Source organism: Poecile atricapillus, chromosome 20 (assembly GCF_030490865.1).
Source record: "Poecile atricapillus isolate bPoeAtr1 chromosome 20, bPoeAtr1.hap1, whole genome shotgun sequence".
In the NCBI taxonomy this organism is placed as follows: Eukaryota; Metazoa; Chordata; class Aves; order Passeriformes; family Paridae; genus Poecile; species Poecile atricapillus.
In genome coordinates, this window is record NC_081268.1 from 3948524 (window position 1) to 3968812 (window position 20289).

At 55.3% G+C, this 20289-nt stretch overlaps 1 protein-coding gene and 1 long non-coding RNA gene across 2 annotated transcripts in view; both read right to left on the minus strand.

Moving 5' to 3' along the window:
- RXRA (retinoid X receptor alpha) overlaps positions 1 to 20289 on the minus strand; it is a 98420-nt gene that overhangs the window by 77735 nt on the left and 396 nt on the right. The gene's annotated exons all lie outside the window — the stretch shown is intronic.
- Positions 15714 to 20277, minus strand: LOC131586614 (uncharacterized). The gene is made up of 4 exons (XR_009279185.1): positions 19253 to 20277; positions 16923 to 17082; positions 16643 to 16788; positions 15714 to 16537 (listed from the first exon to the last, which is right to left on the minus strand). It is a non-coding gene; the product is annotated as an uncharacterized LOC131586614 (long non-coding RNA).

Consider the following 20289-nt stretch of genomic DNA (forward strand, 5'->3'; position numbering starts at 1 on the left):
GGGAAAAACGCCTAATTATTGGGTTTTTTTATGCCTCTCCTTTCTTCTATTTTAAGATCACAGGCCTAAAATTAGATCTGCTCGCACAATGGGGCTCTGAGATTTAATCCCTTCCCCAAAAGCTGACAAAATAAGTTGACATTTGAGTCATTTCTACAAACTCCTCAGCTGCCAAAAGAAGTAAATAAACAAACAAACAGAAAGTGCACAGGGGCCAAACCACTCTGTCCAGAGGGATTTAAAAATAGCTGCACCTGCACCAAACCACCTCCTGCAGCCAGTGAGGAGCCGGAGCGCCTGGAGGGCTCCTCTCTCCCTGCAAACCCTCCCCTGTGCTGTGGGTACCACAGACCCTGCTGAGATGCTGCTGCAGCTTCTGGGGAGCACAGGGAAGAGCCAGCAGACACAGGACTGCCTGTGTGGGTGGTGGTTACCACCATGGTGGTTTAACATCATGGCTTTGGCTGCCTCCCCTGAAAACACTCACGGGGACGGAGCAGGCAGAGAGATGCTCACGTTCCAAAGTCTGTGGATGCACAGAGCTTGCAAAGGAAAACAGAGAGGGATCTATGGTAGGATCTGATCCTGCCGTGCCTGCTGGTGACTGTTCAGCACATCAAGAGGAGCAGAATTAGCCCTGGCTCGAGTCACAGCGCTGGTGTTAACACACCTGCAGCGTGGGTGTCAGGCTCCTCCACACCTCAGTCGGTCAGGTGGGGCAATCGCCCAGACCGTGCTCACAGCAAAACAATTAGTTAGTATCTGCAAAGTGCCCTGGAGTTAATTAATTGCCATTAACTCATTAGCCAGATTTTGACCTGCTAAGCCCAGCTTTAAGCCCTGCCCCGCTAGGCAGGGGCTGGTGCGCTCAGCCAGCTCTGAGCGTGCAGAGCCTGTGCCCAGGCAGCAGCACCAGTGCCAGGGGTGTTCCTGCCCAGCTGCACCAGCTGCACCAGCCCTGCCACCCTGCTCACCCTCCCAGGGGTGGCTTTGGGGCCATCCCTGCGGGGACAGGGCCACCACACCGAGCACTGCCCGGCTGCTGTGTGTGCAGGAGCTGCACTGGGGGCCGGAGCCAGGGGAGCAAATTCCCATCTGGCACTGGATTAGCACCTGCCATATGCTTCCCACGGGAATGTGTCTGCCTGCAGCTCAGCACGAAGGGGGTGCTCACCTTCCTCTGCACCCCAGCCCTCCCTGCCCATCCTCGCTGTGCTGGTGCCCGCCTGAAAGCAGCAGGGTGACAATTTGACAATTTGACATCCATGTCCCCTCGCTGTGTGCACAGAGCCGTGGGCACATCCCCCTCCCAGCAAGAGATGACCCTTCCAGCATCACCTGAGGCTGCACGAGCACTGCTGGGTGGATCCACCACCCAAGGGCTGCAGCTGCATCACTGCTGTATCACTTCCACGTCCTCTTCTCCACCCTCAGGACAACACTGGCTCAAAGCCCCGGGTGGGACTCTGGAGCCAGAGCTCCCCCCACCAGAGCCCACGGGCCCTGTCCATCCTGCCAGCTGCTCTGGCACTTCCAGACCCTGCAGGTCTCTCAGGGATGCTGCAGGCAACAACAACCAGCACGTGATGCTGCTGGTCCCTGCTGGAAAATCACCTGCTACCCCTTTGCAGGAAACCCCAAAGATTTCACCCCAAAGAGATCCCTGCTGTGCCAGCAGCAAGTCCCACAAGCAGCAAAAAGCCTTCCCTTCACAACAGCACCATGCACAGCCAACCTTTCCAACTGGCTTTCCACAGACAATCCCAGATGGGCCATACAGCAAGACCCACACCAGCAAGGTGGGCAGAGCCCAGCCCTGGCCACCCCACACCAGCTACTCAGGATGCCCACAATGGACAGAGCCCAACCCTGACCACCCCACACCAGCTCCCCATGATGCCCATGATGGACAGAGCCCAGCCCTGGCCACCCCATGCCAGCTCTCCAGGATGTCCATGATGGACAGAGTCCCTCTGGCCACTCCACACCAGCCCTCCAGGATGCCCATGATGGACAGAGCCCAGCCCTGGCCACCCCACACCAGCTCCCCAGGATGTCCATGATGGACAGAGTCCCCCTGGCCACCCCATGCCAGCTCCCCAGGATGCCCATGATGGACAGAGCCCAGCCCTGGCCACCCCATGCCAGCTCCCCAGGATGCCCATGATGGACAGAGCCCAACCCTGGCCACCCCATGCCAGCTCTCCAGGCCACCCGCTGCAGGCCGGCGGCAGCCCCGGCACGCGAGACCGCGGCCTCGGGAGCAGCCAACAACAACAAACTCGTGTGTGAGCCACAAAGGGAAAAACTCAGCGAGGAAACAATATTCAGCTCGACTCTTCCCGAGCCCATATTGTAAATAACGCCGAGCATGGGTTTGTTTTATTTGTTTGAATTATGAAAACACAGCCCGGATTGTCCTGCTGGCTTGGGCAGGCTCTGTCCCCAAGCAGGGGAAGCGAGTGACACCCCGCAGAGCCACTGCGGCCGGCAACCCTACAATAACAACGGGCCCACGGTGCCTCAGCCCTGCCCTGCAGAGCTCTGAGCCCAGCACAGCCCTCAGCTGAGCCTTAGCACCCTGCCAGGCTGAGCCCAGCCCGTGGCCAAGGGCCAGCCCAGGTGGCACACAGCGGCCAGCGGTGCCAGGGTCCTGTGACAGCTCCACAGCTGGGAGGGAGGGAGGGAGGGAGGAAAATGAGCCCCCCGAGACAGGAATATTGCACACTTCAATAGCTGTTTCCAAGGCAATGGTGCCTGGGTCCATCAGTCCTGCATGCTGGGGCTAAAAGCCTTTCCAAGATACGCATCCCTTCCTTGTTTTCCACAACTATCTCAACACCAGACTGTCTCGCCCATGTTTCCATCCCTGCTGCCATTGTCCTGACACACCATTCCCATTGCTTCACACTTCTGCTGGGCGATTGGGCCAAGTAGGAGGAACCTTCTGAAATGGTTTTCTTGCATCAGAACAAACCTTTCCTTCCCTTGCATCCTCCCCCTGGTCCAGTCAGGGATGGAGGGTCCAGCCCTCACCTTCCACCAAACCCATCTCAGTGAACGGCCAGGCCAAGCAGCCCAAAGCCGAGACAAGCTTCAGACACAACCAAGTTAAAAATACATATTTTTCAGACTAAAGTTCAGTCCCCAAATGGAAAGAGAATCCAGGAAAAATGCGGCAGGCCCAGCTGGTGGCCGGCTTCCAGCACGAGCACCTCCCTTCGGAGGAATCCAGCAAGGAGTCTCGACTAATCCACCCAGGACACACCAACATTTCTTCCTCATATTATTGGGTAGGGTGTTGAGTTTTTTTTCCTCTTTTTCATTTTTTCCGTCTGCTCAGCAGATTTGGCGTTCGCTGGGAAGGCACCACAGCCACAGGGACGGAGCTGGGCTGTCGTGTCAAGGGGGATGGAGGGACCCCCTGGAACGCTGTGTGCTCCTGGCACCAGCCCAGGGACTGCAGGTGGGAGTGGCTGCAAAAGAAGGGCCCAGTGCAGGAGAACACGGCACACGTGCTCAGCACTCCCACTGAACCAACACGCAACGTTAGCCCCGTGCCTCAGTTTCCCTGCCCTCACAGACATGCTGGGGGGCAGCACAGGCACTATAGGGGAACGAGGCCATCGAGGTGGCACAAGCAGCACTACCAGCACCCAGCAGGATGGGTCCCCAAGAGCTTCCTCCAAGCCCAGTGAGGACATGGGTCTCCCGTGCCAGACCATCCCACCCCACTGCTGCCTCCACAACCTGCTCCCCTGCAATTCCCAAACTGCACCCCAAGCCCCCCTCACCTCCCTCTCTCCCCAGCTCTGCCCCTGATAAGGTCCCACATGTTTCCCAGGAGGATTTTTGCCCAGGGCAGATCCAGGGCAGATCATGGTTCCCTCGTGCTGCCTGGAGCTGCAGGATGGGGACAGCACACACATTTCCTTGCCATCCACATCAATTCCTTACTGTTGGAAAGGAGAGGAGCTGGGGGTTCACATTTGGTCCTTGGGGGCTCAGCACCAGCCTCTCCCCAGCCCCTGGCAGGGAGGAGCTGCCACTCTCGGGTCAGCAGCAGGCACTGCTCTCCATCCCGGTAAGATGTCCCCCTGAGGAATTTGCACCTCATTCCTTGACACCCGCTTTAATTATAGGTATCAAGTCAGCTTCTGTCTTTCACAAGAGCTGTGAGTTAACTTCCTGCTCCCCTTTCTCTGCAAGGGGTTTGTGAGTCACTGGATCCCTCCCCACACAAGCAGAGGGTGGTGGGCTCTGCCAAAGCCCCTCCAAAAGCTGGAGCAGAAACTCCCAGCACTGAAACTGTTGGCTGTGACATCCCAGGATGATCTTCAGAATTTCAGCCCTGGTTTCCCGGTGCCACCAAGAAGAGCCTACAGGCAGCAGTGACACTGAGATGTGATAGGTGTTGTCTCTAAAGCCATGTGGCTCAAGAACTCGCTGCACACAAGAGTGCTCCATGCTCACCCACCAGCCAGCACAAGCTCCTCCAACAGCCAAACACTGATGAGTGCCTCCAAAATCCTTCCCTAACAGCACATCCCAATGCTGCAGCACCCCTGTGACTGTGCCACTGTCCCCCAGGCTCTGCACGGAGCAGGTACACTCTAATGCCAGCCTGGTTTTCCTCCCCAGCTGCCCCATCCACCCATCCCTTCCTGATGGAGCTCCCTTTGCAGGGTTGTGGGTTTCAGTATCGTTGTTGTTGTATTTTGAAACATAAACACATCAATTTCAGCCTAATGAGCACTTTATTGGCCAGGGATTACCATTGTTCAGTTCAAGGAGATACAAATAAACATCCACAAGCTCTATAGTCTGTGAAAGGATCCTGATCCTACTGATGGCTCCCTCCCCATCCCCTCCTGGCCAGACAGGTCATTCCACTGCCATCCACCTTTTCCCTCCCATTCCCAGATTTCCCTGTCCCAGTCCATGGGCTGGGAACCCCACAGGGCTCAGGGAAGGGACCCTGGGCTCACAGCAGCCACACCACACTGCTCTGTTTGCTTTAATTTTTAATCAAGTCACAAGACAGAGTGGATGCTGCTGGAAATAAATCATCAACCACAACAGCAATAGAAGCACCCTGGCAGCCTCAGCTCGGATGTGGCGAGCACAGGACCAGCGGCTGAGCCACCACTGTCCCATCACTGACGGGGTGACAGAGCAGCTCCTGTGCCAAGCCTGGACACTGCAGCTGTCACTGAAGAAATGGTGACAGGGTTGGGTGAGGAAAGGAAAGGCAGAAGCTGCTGCAGCCAGTCAGGCCAGCTGCACAGCCCCATATCACTGGGAAAAAGGGACCCAGGATTGCAGCAGTCCCTGGGATACCTGCCCTGGGGACACACATCCCTCCTCACTCGGGGCTGCAGCTCCCCTTTCCAGCCTCCTCCAGTCCCAGGGCCAAGGGGAAAAGGGGAAAGAAAATCTGTGCAAGTCTCTCCCACGCAGGGTTCCAGCAGAACTCCTCTGCAGGGATTGAGCAACGTGGGCATGAGCCAGCGGCATCTCCACACCACTGCCCTCACCCTGCACCACAGCAGCCAGCTCCCAGGAGCTCCTCCAAGCCCACCCAAATGGATCCCATGGAATAAAACTTCTCTCTGCTCCTGCCCAGAGCATTTCTCTCTGCACCAGGCAGGATCTGGCCAGGCAGGAGCACCGGGTTGCTGCCTCCACACCAGGGTCCCTCCAGCCCCCGCCCAGCTCACAGCAGAGGGATGGATGTTCTCCCTTTCTTCTCTGTGAGGATTAGACACACTTCTTTTCTCTCACTGCTTTTCAAAAGAAAACCTTTTTATCACTGCTGATCCCTGGGGGAAATCTTTCTCTCTCGCTCTCTTTCTCTCTCTCATGCTTTTATAGCTGGGACAGTGGGAAAGGAAGTTTTCCTTCATCTCAATCTCCTCGCTGACAGGCACGGGCACCGTGCAGCCCCCCGGGACCCTGCCCTGACCCTGCTGGGGCTCCCCGGCAGCTCCCGGCGCCACAGCCTGGAGAACGCCCAGCAAAAACCCTCTGTGAGCCATTTCGAAACCCACACTTGCGAAATCCTCATAAAAACCCCGGGCAGAACCCGCCAGCAAACCCAGCTCAAGGCAGCTACAGGTGCTCTGCCCTCGCCTACCCGCTCCCTGCTTTCTGGAGGCTCCCATTACATTCTCCAGCATTTCTTAAATGAATTTCTTTTTTTCTTCTTCTTCTTGTTCTTCTTCCTCCTCCCTCTTCCTGACTGCTGCAGAACAGATCCAGCCAAGGAGAGGAAACTAAAGCTGGGAGCTGGCAGGGGTTTAGACACGCACGGAGCTTTTAATGGCGCGCTCGCATGTGGACGGGGAGAACATGCCCAAGTGTGCGTGGGATCACGGCTTGACAGCAAAACAAGCAAAGCCAGCGATCCCTGAAGTGCTGTCAAAAGCTACAAGTACCCAGAAAGCGAATTCATGTTTTTTTCTACCCTCTGAGCTCTCTCCATTACCGAAATCAGGGCCCAGGCTGGTCACAGACAGGGCGTTTTTTTTAATTATCGACCATGTTGCAATGTTTTTTATTTTTAGGAGGCCCTCTAAAACTATAGAGGAAATTATCCAAAAGAAGTTTGTTCGAACGGCCTGTCAGTTTGAGGAAGTGAAATTAAACCAGAAAAAAAAAAAAAAGAAGAAACCCCAGCTCTGAGTCCTAATAAATCACACATCCACACACAGAAAATCAGAGAACTCTGGGCATGCCTCCAAAGCCAAGTAAATGGATGATAAACAAAACAAACCTAGTTCTGCCCAGTAATAAAGGCTTCCACAGTGGGAATTTCTCACCTGGGAATCACTTCCAGTGAGGGCACAGCTGATGGCACATGGGGAGCTTCCCCACTGCCCCAGCGAGCTGTGCCTGCAGGGACAGCCAGTGATGCCATCCCACGCTGAGCTGCTCTCCACAGACAAAAATCCTACACTGCACACATTTCCCTCCATAAACCCCTCTGGGAACACACCCTGGCTCTGTCTCCACCGAGAGTGGGTCAAACACCCCATGACACAGAGAAGAGGCTGCTTGGCTGTGCTGCTGTCACCAGCTGGGCTGGCAGTGGGGACCTGCTCAGGGCTCACAGACCCACCCAGAGCAAACAAGACTCATACCTTGGAGGGGGGAAAAAAGCTGCAAAACAAAATCAAGGGAAAGGGCAAATGGAAGAAGGACAAAGATGCTGAAATAAATCCCACCAGGCACTCAGGTGTCTAAAGCAGCAGGCAAAATCAGAGTGTGAGACAGCAAAACTGGCAGTGCCAAGGTCTCTTTCAACCTCCAGATGCAGCTTCCCATAGGTGAGGATGCTGCAGAATGATGCCCATCCCTCCCCACCCCCAGGGCTCATCCTTTGAGGCCACACAGCAGCAGGAAGAGCAGGGAAGGGACACTGGCTGTGTCCTGAGGAGCACAGTGCAGTGACCCCAGAGCTGCCCCTACACACCCAAAGCAGCATTTGGGGAGACCACAGCTGGCCCAAGAGCTGAGGCTACAAAACCAGTGCAGGGGTAGGGTGTGTGATGCAGTGGTGACCCCATGACCACCTGGCATGGCCACCAGCAAAGCCCTCGCTGCAGGGAGCTGACCCCAGCTGGGTAGTCCATCCTCTCCTCCATTCTCTCTTTACCTTCCAGCAGAGATTGCCACGAAACAGTTAAAACTTTCTAAGCTGGGCTCTCCAGAGGACTCCAGTTAAAAGTCCACCAGGCATTTTCCCATGGTGGACTTTACCCCGGCGCGCGGCCGCGATAACGCACCCGGAGGTGCCAGCCTGAGAGGGACCAGCCACCAGCCCTGGCACAGCAAGGTGAGGTGGCACCGAGGTGGGCGACCCCTGAAAACCCTGCACAGGACAGAAATCTGCAAACCAGCCCCGAGAGCAGCACTTTGGGGTTTGGCAGAGCGAGGTTGCGTGGAGCGTTCCAGGAGCGGTGCTGTGCTATCCCACCTCGTGTGGGAATGATGTGCCTGCCCCCAAGGAGCCCATTCCAGCATGTCCAGTCCAGAACAGGCTCAAATTCCCACCTGGCAGAGCCCAGAGATTTCTCTCCCCATTCCTGAGGGAGAGGCAGAGACAAGTGGCACTGCTGTCCCTGCTGGGAACAGCCACCTGGCTCTCCTCTCCAAGGTTGTCTGCAAATCCTCTCACCAGGACGACACACACCATTTTTTAAAAGCAGGGTGATGTAACCAACCCGTATTTATAATGCTGAAAACATCCCAAAGCTCCATCTCTTCCAGCTCCCAAGCACAAAGTGTTCTCTTAATAAAATAATTGCAATGATGAATAGCTCCTTATAATGTTCTTCTGCAGCTACTGACAGGGCCAAGAGCTGGGATGGAAAGTCCTTCTCCTCAATGAACCCTTAAGGTACATTCAGGATTTTACCTCCTCAAAGCAAAAAGGGATGAAAAATTGGGGAAGTGCTGCCAGTGCTGTTCCAAGTCATCCCACCAGGCAGAGAACACCGAAATCCCTCTCCTCCAGCTCAGCACCATCCTTGTCTTAAGAAAAAAGTCAGCAAATTACTGCAGGTCAATCCCAGTCCTTGGTTAAGCCAATACAATCTTGAAGCCACTTGATGCAATCAATGCTGAGCTCCAGATCCTGCCACAGGGGCCACAAAAATCCACCCTGACAAAAGCTCCTCTGCCCAAAGGTCCATGGGACCCCCAAAACCAGCGCTGGGAGCTTGTTTCTTGCACTTTGGAAATCAGGCTGTGGATTTAATCCCTCGCTGCAAGTCCTCATGTGCCCGTGATTTCCACACTGACAATTACAGGGCAGCTCAATGCATTGGGGTTGGCTTTTGTAGAGTCACTTCTACCTTATTCATTTGTAAAGGTGCTTTGAATTAGGAGTGCACTGGCTCTGCCTTCCCTTCCCACGCAAAGCTGGCTTTTACTCCCAGCCAGGGACAGGCTCTCTGGGTGTTTTCCCAGAGCCTGTGCTCTCAAAGACTTAAAATTGAGCAGCCAAGGAAAAGCCCTTGGAAGTGGTAGTAGAGACCTCATCCTGGGACCTCATCCCGGCTTCAACTGCAGCTCGAGGGACTTCCCAGAGCCTGGGAGAACTGGCAGGACCGGCTGTTCCCACCCTGTGGGCACATCCCTACACCCAGCTCCAGGCTCACCCCTTCCTACCCAGCACTCTTCCACCCCACTGTGTTCTGTCCTCCCTGCAAAGGGCTGGTCTGGGGTCCCCAGATTTTGGGCAGGACTGGAGCATCTCTCTGCTCTCAGGGATGAGCCAGGATGAGCTTCACCCTCCATGACATTGCTTCCCAGGCTGTATTCTAACGTTTGTCTGCTTGGGAAAGCCCTGAGAAGAGCTTTGGGGCTCCCCCAACACCATTCCTGGGGAGCTGCTGAGCTCCATCAAGCTGTGTCCCCAGGGCACAGTGCTGCACCATCCTGCACCTTCCAGCATCTGAGGGCAAAAGCTCCAAGAAAGGGACCTGGAGGATTCCTGGAGCAGCCCCACGTCCCCTGTGCTGCCCCAGGGTTTTTGGGAAGGCACGGGGAGAGGAGGAGCCTCCCCTGGTGTGCGTGGGCTCCAGATGGGCACCTTGCTGTTTGTTACCTGCTACAAGAAATCCCTGCCCTGCAACATTTCCTGCACACACCTAGAGGCCGTGAAACCTCGCCAGACGTGGTTTTCCTTGCCTGCCCAGCTTCAGCTCCCATGGCTCAACACCGGGACAACCGGAGGAGCGCCCGGGTGCCCGCAGGGAGCGGCGCCCAGCACCCCTCAGCCACCCCAGGCAGGAAAACCTGGTGGGAAAAGCAAACGCCCGAGCCCAACAAAGCCCGATGGCCTCTGATTTCCACAGAACAAACCTGCCCCACAGGTGAGGCACAAAGAGGGAGCAAGCTGCCAGAGGGGAATTGCTGGTGTTCCCCCTGGGAGAGGAGGGTGACACTCCAAGGTAAAGCACCAGGGCACAGCAGCACCGCTACCAAAACACAGCTCTAAGCACTGCCAAAAACCCCTTAGCCAATGAAACCTGTGTCTCCCAAACTTACAAGCAGCGGAGGAATGTGCTGGCAGGGTGTAACTCGGGGTGCCAGCATCAGCCATCCCAAATTGACCTCTGGGGGTCCTGCTCCCAGCAGGTCCTGGCTCTGAATCGCTGTTTAAAGTCTCCCACATTTGCACACAACAGGTCCCCGCTGGCCTGGGGCCAGCCTATCTCCAGCTGGGATCAGCTAAGCCTTCCTAAGTGCTTAAATAGGGGCCTGCAGGTAATTGTCCCAGGAGCCTTCCTGCAGCCCCTCTGATGTCTGGGCCCCGATGAGGAGCACAGTGTAGAAAACCAGCACGGGTGGCAGCGGGGAGGATGTGGATTTAGGGCAGCACAGGTCACTGCATCCTGCCCTTCGAGCCTCACTCCCAACTGTGGTGCTTCCCAGGATCTGCCTGCACATCCTATAAATAAATCCCAGGGCAGGGGCTGGGGAGAGCAGCCTGTAAAGCACAAAGCATTAACACCCAGGCTGGCACAGCTGGCTCACAGCGTGCCCAAGCAGCCAACCACAATTTGCTTAGGGGTGCAGAAAGTTTTGGTTTGCCCCGGCAGGAAGGGAGCCTGGGTGGCCTCTGTAGGTACAGGAAACCCCTTTCTATCACGCACATCGCTCTGCTTCCTCTGGATTTCTTTAACCTTTCACTCTTGGCCTGATTTATGCTTTCACACTGATTTTTGCACGCGTGCATTTCCCTCCTCCTCCTCCTCACCGGTGCTGCGGAACCACACCAGCAAAAAAGCTGGCAGGGCTTTGGCATCCGGCTGCCCAGAGCCAGAATAATCCCTGCAGGGAAACCTCCTGCTCTGCCTCACTCCAGAGGAGCTGGGTTTTTGCAGGAGGAGGGGAAAATGCCGTGTCCTGTGTTGTTGTGCTCCGGGGCTGAGCAGCCAACACGCGGCTCCAGCCCACCCATGGGATCCACGCTGGGCTGCGTGTGATGGGCAGGCACTGGAGCAGCTAATCCGGGACCCCAGGGATACATCCCAGCAAAGTCAGAGATGGAGATTCTGCTGCAGAGGCACTGGGTGGTGAGCTGCAGGCTCCAGCACAGCCCAGGGCTGATCTTTCCTTGCAGACAAGGAAAAGAATCCATGAGCAGCTCAGTCCTGAGCCCCCCAAAGCATCCAGGCAGGACTCAGCAAGGCAGGACCCAATCCACAAAGGGCATTCCTGGCACCACAAGCACGTGGAGCAGTGCCCAGCGATGCCATCAGAGGCAGGAGGACGTGAGGACAGCAGGGACACAGCTTTAATGTCACCTAAAGGGCCTCTTGGGTGGGAAGAGGAGCCGCTTGTTCCCAGTCTCCACGGGGATCCTGGCACAAAATGAGCAAAACACTGCGCTGGAAGCATCAGCTTCCTGGGAGTGGATGGGAAGCTGAGGCTAGCAACTCCAAGGCACTGTTGGAGCAGGGACAGCAGCACAGAGCCCAGGGGAAAGGCTGGGGAGGAATCACAGCTGAAGTCAATTCTCCAAAACTGGGAGCACTTTAATCCATTCAGCTGGATAAATAGTGTGGGAGCAGGTGGCCCTGGTGTCACCAGCCAACATCAGGAAAAAGGGATGACAGAGCCAGTTCCATCCCCGCTGTGGTGCCCTAAACCCCACACAACAGCCTGCTCAATCCCATCCTTGCATGGAAAAGGAGGAAAGTCCAGAGAGAGAGCAGAGCAGGAAAGCATCTCCTCAGCCCATCTGCATGGGACGTGGGAGGCCACCCTGAGAGCCACCAGCTCACAGGGCTCCCTCAGCCTGGCATGGCCAGCAGAAAGGAAATGAAGTCGCAAAGGTTATCGCTTTGGTGTTTGACTGAGCATAAAAATCCTGCTCTGAAAACAAAAACAAGGAAGAGGGAGACGGGGAGAGCGGCAAGGGAGAAGAGGGGCAGGGATGTGCAGCCCCAGAAATCAGGAGGGGGGTGCAGGAGCTCACCCCACACAAAGACACATCTCCATGGCAGGAGAGTTTCCTGAGAAAATAAATGCAAAGTCTGTTATAAAAGTTTATCAGCGAGGAAGAGCGAGTGTGCGCCTGACTACAGGATAGAGATGTCATTATTTTCATGCATCTGCCTTACCCAATTTTATTTAGTTGCTTTCTGCACCATTTCATGCTCATTCTGCTGCTGAGCTAGACAATTGCTTTATAACTCTAGGGTGCAATTTCACTGTCTGTGAGCCACACACACGCACACGGGGGCTGCGCTGGGATGGAGCGGGGAGCTGCACCTCCCTCCCTTCTCCTCACACCCCAAGGTTCGGGAGCTCGCCTGGAGAGGAGTTTTCTTCATAGATTTGAGGGGAAAAAAATAAATTTAAATGCTAAACCACTATCTTTAATGTATTCCAGGAGTGTGTGGGGAGAGCAGCCCCAGTAAGCAGCAGCTCCCCATTAAGGCTGAGCAGGATGAACTGCAGGGCAATCTGCTCTCTCACGCTACGTGAATGCGGAGAGACGGAGCCCGGCAGGCTGCAGGGCAGGAACGCTGTGAATCACGCCAGATTTTTATGATCAATTGAAAGTCACACTTGAACAAGTGCAGGTCAGCAGGGAGGGTTGGTCACGCAGGTGCAGAGCTCTGAGGCAGCGGCTTTCAACCGACTCAAGTCACCTGCTCCCTCACAGGCCTTGGGTACCCTCCTTGGTACCCCTATTCCCTGCTTCCCACTGAACATCCAGGACTGCTGGAGGGTCTGAGGGGTCTCCAGAAGGAGCCCCAACACTGATGGGATGCAGTGTGGGATCATGGATTTCCCCACCACAGCGTGCTCCAGCATCCCCAGCATGAGCCAGCGCCTGCTCCATCCGCACTGTCAGAGATCACAGCTCCTCCACACCAGGCAGAGCCACAGCTCCCCAGGCCTGATAAAATCACCCATCCCACACAAATGGGGCAGAAAAAGAAAGGGTGGGGGCAGAAGGGGAGCCCAGTTTAGTCTGGTAAGGATGGCCAGTGCAGAAAGGGCGTTTCTCATTCTTTGATCTCCCTTTTCCAAGAGCCCCCACGTGCACACAGGTCTTTGGGAGCAGGGCAGGGAAGCTGCAGAACTGGCAAACCACTCTCACCCATCCTCCCCAAGCCCAGGAGCAGCCAAACAGCTCACCCAGCTTGATGTGATGCCCCTGGCTCTGCTCCTGCCTCTCTGATCCAATCCTTCTCTGCCACCACTCACCATCCAACCCGCTCAGCTCCTCCATCGCCTCCCATCCCAACCTGTGCCACCTCCACGTCTCAGGTGGATTTTGGCTGGAAACTCACCCCCTCTCCTGCCATCTCTGTGCCTCAGGCTGGATTTTGGCTGGAAGCTCACCCCCTCTCCTGCCATCTCCGTGCCTCAGGCTGGATTTTGGCTGGAAGCTCACCCCCTCTCCTGCCACCTCCACGTCTCAGGTGGATTTTGGCAGGAAGCTCACCCCCTCTCCTGCCATCTCCATGCCTCAGGCTGGATTTTGGCTGGAAGCTCACCCCCTCCTGCACTTCTCCTTCCGCTCTTGCCTCACCACTGCCATTGCCTCACTGTGACTCTGGAACGGGCACGTAGGAGACACGCTGCCCACAACAAAATTGTCTCGCAGCAGCCCACAGAGTTCACAGCAAAAAAAAAAAAAAAAAAATTAAAAAAAAAAATCCAGAAAGAAAGAAAACAACTCCTCTCCAGCACATACTTGTCAGCCAGAAATGGAAAAACAATAATCAAATGTTTCTGCCTTCCCACCCAGCTAAAACGAGATGGGGCATCCCTCCCTAACCCAGCACAAAGGATCTGCTCCCAGAGCTGAAGGGGCTGTAAATCTCAGGAGCCTCCCTCAGCTCCCCCTCCCTGGATTTTTTTTCCTTTTCTTTCCCCCAAGTCTGTAGAGCTGAAGAAAGCCAACACAAAAGAGGAGCCCATGAAAAGTAACAACCAGCTGGGAATCCCATTACCATTTTATTGGTCCCCAACACTGCTATTGCTCCTTGGCTCTGCAGCCATCCTGCAGCTGATGGGATCCAGGGAAAGGCTCAGACAAGACCCAAACCCAAATACAGCACCAACCAACCAACCAAATCAAATCTTTGACCAAAAAATCAAATCCCTCAGGGTTTGGAAGAGGAGCAATGACCACAGTGCGAGGGATTATCTCTTGCTGGAGCAGAAGGGGATGCCAGCCCTCATCCTACTGCTTAATTACCTGAATCTTTAGGGTGTTTCTTCCTTGCCCTGTGCTTTGGGAGCACCTGGCTCGCCCACAAACCCCACCTGGGAGCTTTTCTTTGCTCCTGGGCCAAAAAGCAGCTTTGGGGGGGTGTGTTTTGGACCCTGCAAAGCCCAGGAGAGCTGTGCAGAGCTGCCATCCCAGACAGCCCAGCTGAGTTTTCACAACCACCCCACACCCTCGCTCCGGGCCCCGTTCCCAGTTCAGACGCTCCCGCGTGCCTCAGTTTCTCATCCTGTATCTGTCTCATCTGGGCAGAAGAGGAGTTTTGAAGGCAAGATCCATCCCCTCCTGCTGTGCAGAGGCAGGAGCTGGCACGGGCACAGCTGCAACCAGAATTACAGCCCAAAGGTGCAACCTTGGAACTTTTATTGTGGATCACAGTAAGAGACAAGGGGAAGGGGAGGGGGGAACAGCCCAAGCATTTCGTGCTTACCAATGGTGTATTTGAACAGGATTATTTTTTAACTCCACATTAAACAAAATTTCAAAGGAGAGGAGCTGCATTTGGGCTTAATTTGCGCCCTTTCTTCCCTTTCTCGAAAGGGAATTGTTGCCTGTTTATCTCAGAAAACACCCTCCATTTTGAAAAGCTCCCTCCCCTCTAAATAAAAACTCAGGTTGTTTCCCTGACTTTGCTTTGCTTTTTCTAAGCCAAACCTTGTCAGAAAAGGCAAGTTCTCACAGCCAGTTTCCATCTCAACAATAGAGCATTTTCCCAGGCTAAATTGCTTCTGTCTGAAAATCTTCTGGCAGTTTGAGCTGGCTGGCATGTGTGGGGATCCTTCTGTAGGGTTTTTTAAATCCTTATTTGCAATATTATTTCATCTGCTTCGCGCTGCCTTGATGTTTGAGCAGCCTTTGGAGAGACACAACTGCTCCTCCCTCCTCCTCCTCTGTCCTCCCTCCAGGCACACGCTTCCCTCTGAGGAGGAGGAGAGGGGAGAAATAAAATAAAAGACAAGCAAAGAGGAAAATGTCAGAAAGCTGCTTTTTGTGTGCGTGTCAAACGTTCAAAGTTATTCCAGAGTCTAGTCTTTAAATGTAATAAAATACAGCAACTCCTGACAAAATCAATTAAAATAAAACCACCCAGGCTGCCTCCCCTATTGCTTTGTAGCTCAACTGACTCGGAGAGCCCACCTGGGCCTTTTAGGAAGCAATTAGGGAAGTGCTGGGATGGATCCTGCGCCGGCTGCGCGCGCGTTCCACCGAGCATCCCTCCAGTGCTGAGCATCCCTGCACGGTGCTGGGCATCCCTGACACTTCTGAGCATCCCTGACACTTCTGAGCATCCCTGACACTCCTGAGCATCCCTCCACAGTGCCCAGATCCTTTTCAACCCCCAGCACCCCTCTGAAATACCCAGATCCCTCCAAACCACAGGTCAGAGCGAGGAGAGCTCCAGTTCCTTCCCTCGCCATGGGAGGTGAAGACGGCTCCGACACCACACGGGAATCAGAGCCAGAGAAGGATTAATTAGAGCCCAATTAGGGTGCCCAGCTCACAGAGAGGGTCCCTGCAACACTTGGGCAGCAGGGGTTTGAGGGATCCCAGGCTTTGGGTCAGTGGAGGAGCCCAGCTGGGGCACAGGGACCCTTCAGTGTCCCCTCACCATCACCACACCCCTGTTAAACCCCTCGCCAAGGGCCACCAGCTCTTGCTGTCTCACTGCTGGGATATTTATAGCAGGAATGATTCGGGGATTTCAGACAGCTGGGAGCCTCGGGGAATACTCTGAGCACACACAATCCCCAGGAAAAGGCACCAGGATGCTCACAGGAACACAGCCCACGGACAAGGCAGGACCAAAGCACACCCCACAGCCCTGCAGCACCCGCAGCTCCCCTGCTTGTTTCTTAACCACCCTGCAAAAAACCCGAAAAAGTCCAAAATTCAGCCTGGTGGCAGGGTTCTGGCATATGGCAACCCACCCCTGCTCCCAGAAAAAACACTCAACAAAAAGATTTTTAACCCATATCTTAATAAATATTTATTTTTGCCTTGAAGATGTGGGTGGGACAAAGCCAGGGTGTATTTTCCAGTGAAATGTTTTGATTCCCCCCTTGGTTTTTTTTTTTCCCCTCAAGAGGAGCGAAATGCCAATAATAATATTTGCAATGAATAACTCAAATTCTGTGGCTTTCTCCCCCGCTCTCTTTTAAATAAATAAAATGCCCTAAATTTGAGAAACACAAACGCTTCCTCCAACACAGCAGGACGACGTGGAATAAACTCAGGGATGCTGCGAGGATTTATTTCACTGTCACAGCCCAGATTCTGGAAAAGACAAAAATTCCTTCCCAGCCTGTTTTGCATATGTCAGCGAGGGGAGGTCGAGCCCTACACGAGGCTCCAGCAGGAGAGACCAGGACACAACCAGACCTCATCTCCTGCTCCAGCCCAGCAGCCCCACGGAGCCAACCACACGTGGGGCAGAGGATTCCTCCTTCCTCACTGGGATGCTCACACGCTTCCTACATCTCTCAGAAGTTCTCCTTCCTGCGGATTGTCACATCAGCTGCCAGTTTCTGAGGGTGTAAAGAGCAGGACTGAGCATGGTGGTGACCCAGAGGCTGCCACCGAGGAGCTCCACGCAGCATCCAGGCTCACCCCAGCCACACGCCCGGGGGATGCGGGATGGAGGTGCCTGATGGATGCTCACCCTCCCACACGAAGCAGCCCCTGGGCTGTCCCAGCTGGACACGAGGGCTTGTTTTGATGTTTTCCTCGGAGGTGTTCCTGCTCCAGCCCCGGCAGGGCCCAGAACGGCACAGCCAGTCCTCACCCCACATCCTGAGCAGCTGCAGCCGGCCCTGGCAGGGCTGCAGGGGTGGGAAGAGGGACACACAGAGGTTACAACCCGCTGCAGTGACCTCCGGAGGGAAGCGCCGGCCTCGGACACCCATTAACTGTTTCTTCCCCCAGAAATCCTTGAGGGAGAGCTCTGAGCCCACCACCCTTCTTTTCCTCCCCAGAGATACCCAGGGAATGGGCAGAGGGAAAACAAAGTGCTAAGAGGATTGTAAAAGTCAGAGAACAAGCAGCCACCTGAAGAACCGAGTCCTTGGTGTGCACATCAGTGCCCAGTGAAAGCCTGACCTCAGCCCATGCACCCCACCAGAGGTGATCACCACAGCCTCAAAAGCACTTGCACCACAGATTTTTCTACATTTTCCTCCTCCTGGAGACCTGGCACAACACAGAGGAGCAAAAGCTGGACAGACCTGAGCAAGCTAAGCCTAGTAAAGGCAGGATTGTAACTCCAGATGGCTCTAAGGCAGTGTCTGCTGGTTCCTGAGGGGTGTTATCCTCAGCAGGGCTGTGGTGGTCACAGCCCCCGTGCCCACAGCCCCCGTGCCAGGCTGCAGGTTGTCCTGGCAGTGGGATGGCAGAAGGGTGACAGCAGCCAGCCTGGGAGATGCCCAAGGACGTGCTGTCCTCACGGGGAGCCTCTGGCTGGCATCTGCCAGCACCTCTCCAGAGAAGCAGGAAAATGAGATACTACTATTAAAAGTGCCCAGTGCTGGCCACACTTCCAGCCATGACATCAGCAGGGTTATCTAAGTCTAACCACGGGCAGGACTTGGCCAGGAACCACCACCAGGTTGGCCTTGTTGGGCCAAACTGAGCTGAGATTTTGATGGGGACACAGTAACAGAGGCACGGCCACGCTGCTGCTGTTCCCATCTCAGGCCTGTACTGGTGTGCAGGAAAACAAACCCCACAAGCTGGGCTGGTTTTCTCCCCTTCCCTTTTCCAACAGCAGCTCCCAAAAATGAGATACCGTTGGTGAAACACTCTGGCACTCTGCAGAGTTGGGACCTGGTGGGTTTTGGACCATCCTACCTCTAAAGAGGCCCCTTGGCTCATTCAGCTCTGCTCTGGTTTCACAGGGAAGGTCTCAGTTCACATTCCCCTCAATCCTACAAACTGCTCACGAACTTTTAGACACAGCCCTGCAGTCTGCACTGCTCAGAGCAGGACCAAGATCTCCCCCTCCAAAACCTGCAGCAACCACTGCCCTTGCAGCCAAAGGGATTTTCCCCAATAATCAATGACCCAAAACCAGCGCATAAAGTTTGGGAGCCTCTCCTGCAGCAGCACAATCCCAGACCACACACCCCAAACAGCTCCCACAGACAGATGGATTTTCTCCTGAGACAAGGATGAGAAGTTTTACCCTCCCCAGTATGACTGTCCTGGGGGGCTACCCTGTTTTCCCTGGGGATGCTCCTGGTGTGCTGCACAGTGTGTGGCACAGCCCTGCCACGCACGCATTTCTAAATGAGCAGATAAATCAGTTGTTTTCCACTTGCACCAGCGTGAAAACCCTTCCCCGAGTCAGCAGTCACACAGACTCTCCCCCTCCTACCCCCTCAAACCAACCTGACTAATAACACAACATATTTTTTTAGCATTTACAGCATAACAGGAGAGTTCAGGACTGACAGAAAACACAGTTAACGTGCACAGAGGCCTGAGCCTGCCCAGATCAACAGAGATTTGGATTGTCTTCCACAAGAGCATCCAAGGAAATGTGAATCCCCAAACAGCCACCCCTAAGGTTAAACCACTCCAGTGAGGCAAGAGAGGCATTTTCTGCTGGGATGCCCAAACAGCTGCTCTGGACCCAACCAAAAGAAGCTGGCTCGATTTGGAATCAGGACCTGCTCTGGGACATCAGCATCTCCCACCTCCCAGCCCAGCCAACGAGGGGCACTGTGAAACTGGCATTTTTGGGGGCACTGAGATGCCACCTACACCTCTGCCAGCCCTCAGGGCCAGGGTCTCCCTGCCAAAGCTCCCAGACCACCACAGCCCTGGAAACCCTCTCAGCGGGCCGACCTTGTGATGGTTGCTTGTATTTATTCTGCTCTTTGAAAAGAACAACTGAAATTGCAATTTGTAAACAAAACAAGCAAAAAAAAAAAAAAAACAAAAAAACCACACCGAAGAAAAAATAAGAGAAAGAAAGAAACAAACAAAACACACCACCGCAGGCTGGAGAGGCTGAGCACAGATTTAAAGCCCAGAGAAGGCAGAAGGGATGGTCTCGCTGGCCGTGGCTCGCTCGGCCGGAGGCTCGGAGCCACCGGGCTGAGCGGGGACAGCGATGGCAGCACTCGCCCCTCTTCCCCCTCGCCCGGACTTGGCGCCAGGCGACTTCGCTCAAACTTTTCTTCCCCCCACCCCGAGCACTGAGCTCTGCAATATCACTTCTCCTGGAAGCGAGACGCAGGAGGCATTCGCCCTTACAAGCCAGGACTTGACTCAGTCACCGAAAGGATGGCAAACTCCGGCTGGAAATAGGTTTTAAAACGCAGCTAAAACGGGCGGAGGGGGGGACGGGGGTGGTTGTAAAATAAGAGCAGAAAGGCAGAAGGGTCCCGAGAGCGGCGGGTCTGGGAGCCGGCGATGGGGCCGGCGCGGGCGCTGCCTTCCCCTGCCCGGCTGCGCGCCCCGGATGCCGCGGGGAGAGGGAAAACAAAAAAAAAAAAAAAACAAAACAAAAAAAAAAAAAAAAAAAGGAGGAAAGTCAAAAATTAAAGAAAAAAAATGAAGCGAGGGTGAAGGCAATAGGGGGAAGCACAGGCTGCGCGCTGCCGGGCCCCGAGCAGCGCCGGCCCCGGGCGGGGAGGGGGCTCTGCCGGCTGCCGCTGCCCCGTTCCAAAGCGCCGCTGGGGCCCCAGCCCGACCGGCCCGGCGGGGCTCGGTCCGGCCCAGCCCGGCCCGGCTCGGCTCCCCGCCCGGGGCCCGCCGTCCCCAGGGCTGCGCCACGGAAAAAACAACAGCAAACCAAAACAAAAATACCAACTCCAAGGCAGGGGCCGGGGGCCGGGGCCGGCCCGCCCGCCCCGCGCTCGCCGCGGCGCTCCCCGGGGAAGGGGCGAGCGCATCCCCCGCCCGCCGCCCCCGGTGCGCGCCGCTGGAACGGGCAGCGGGGCCGCCGTGGGGGGAAGGCGGCAGGACAGGCGCTGATTTTATCGTCCCGAAGCACCCCCCACCCCCCGCGGTAGGAACGGAGAATC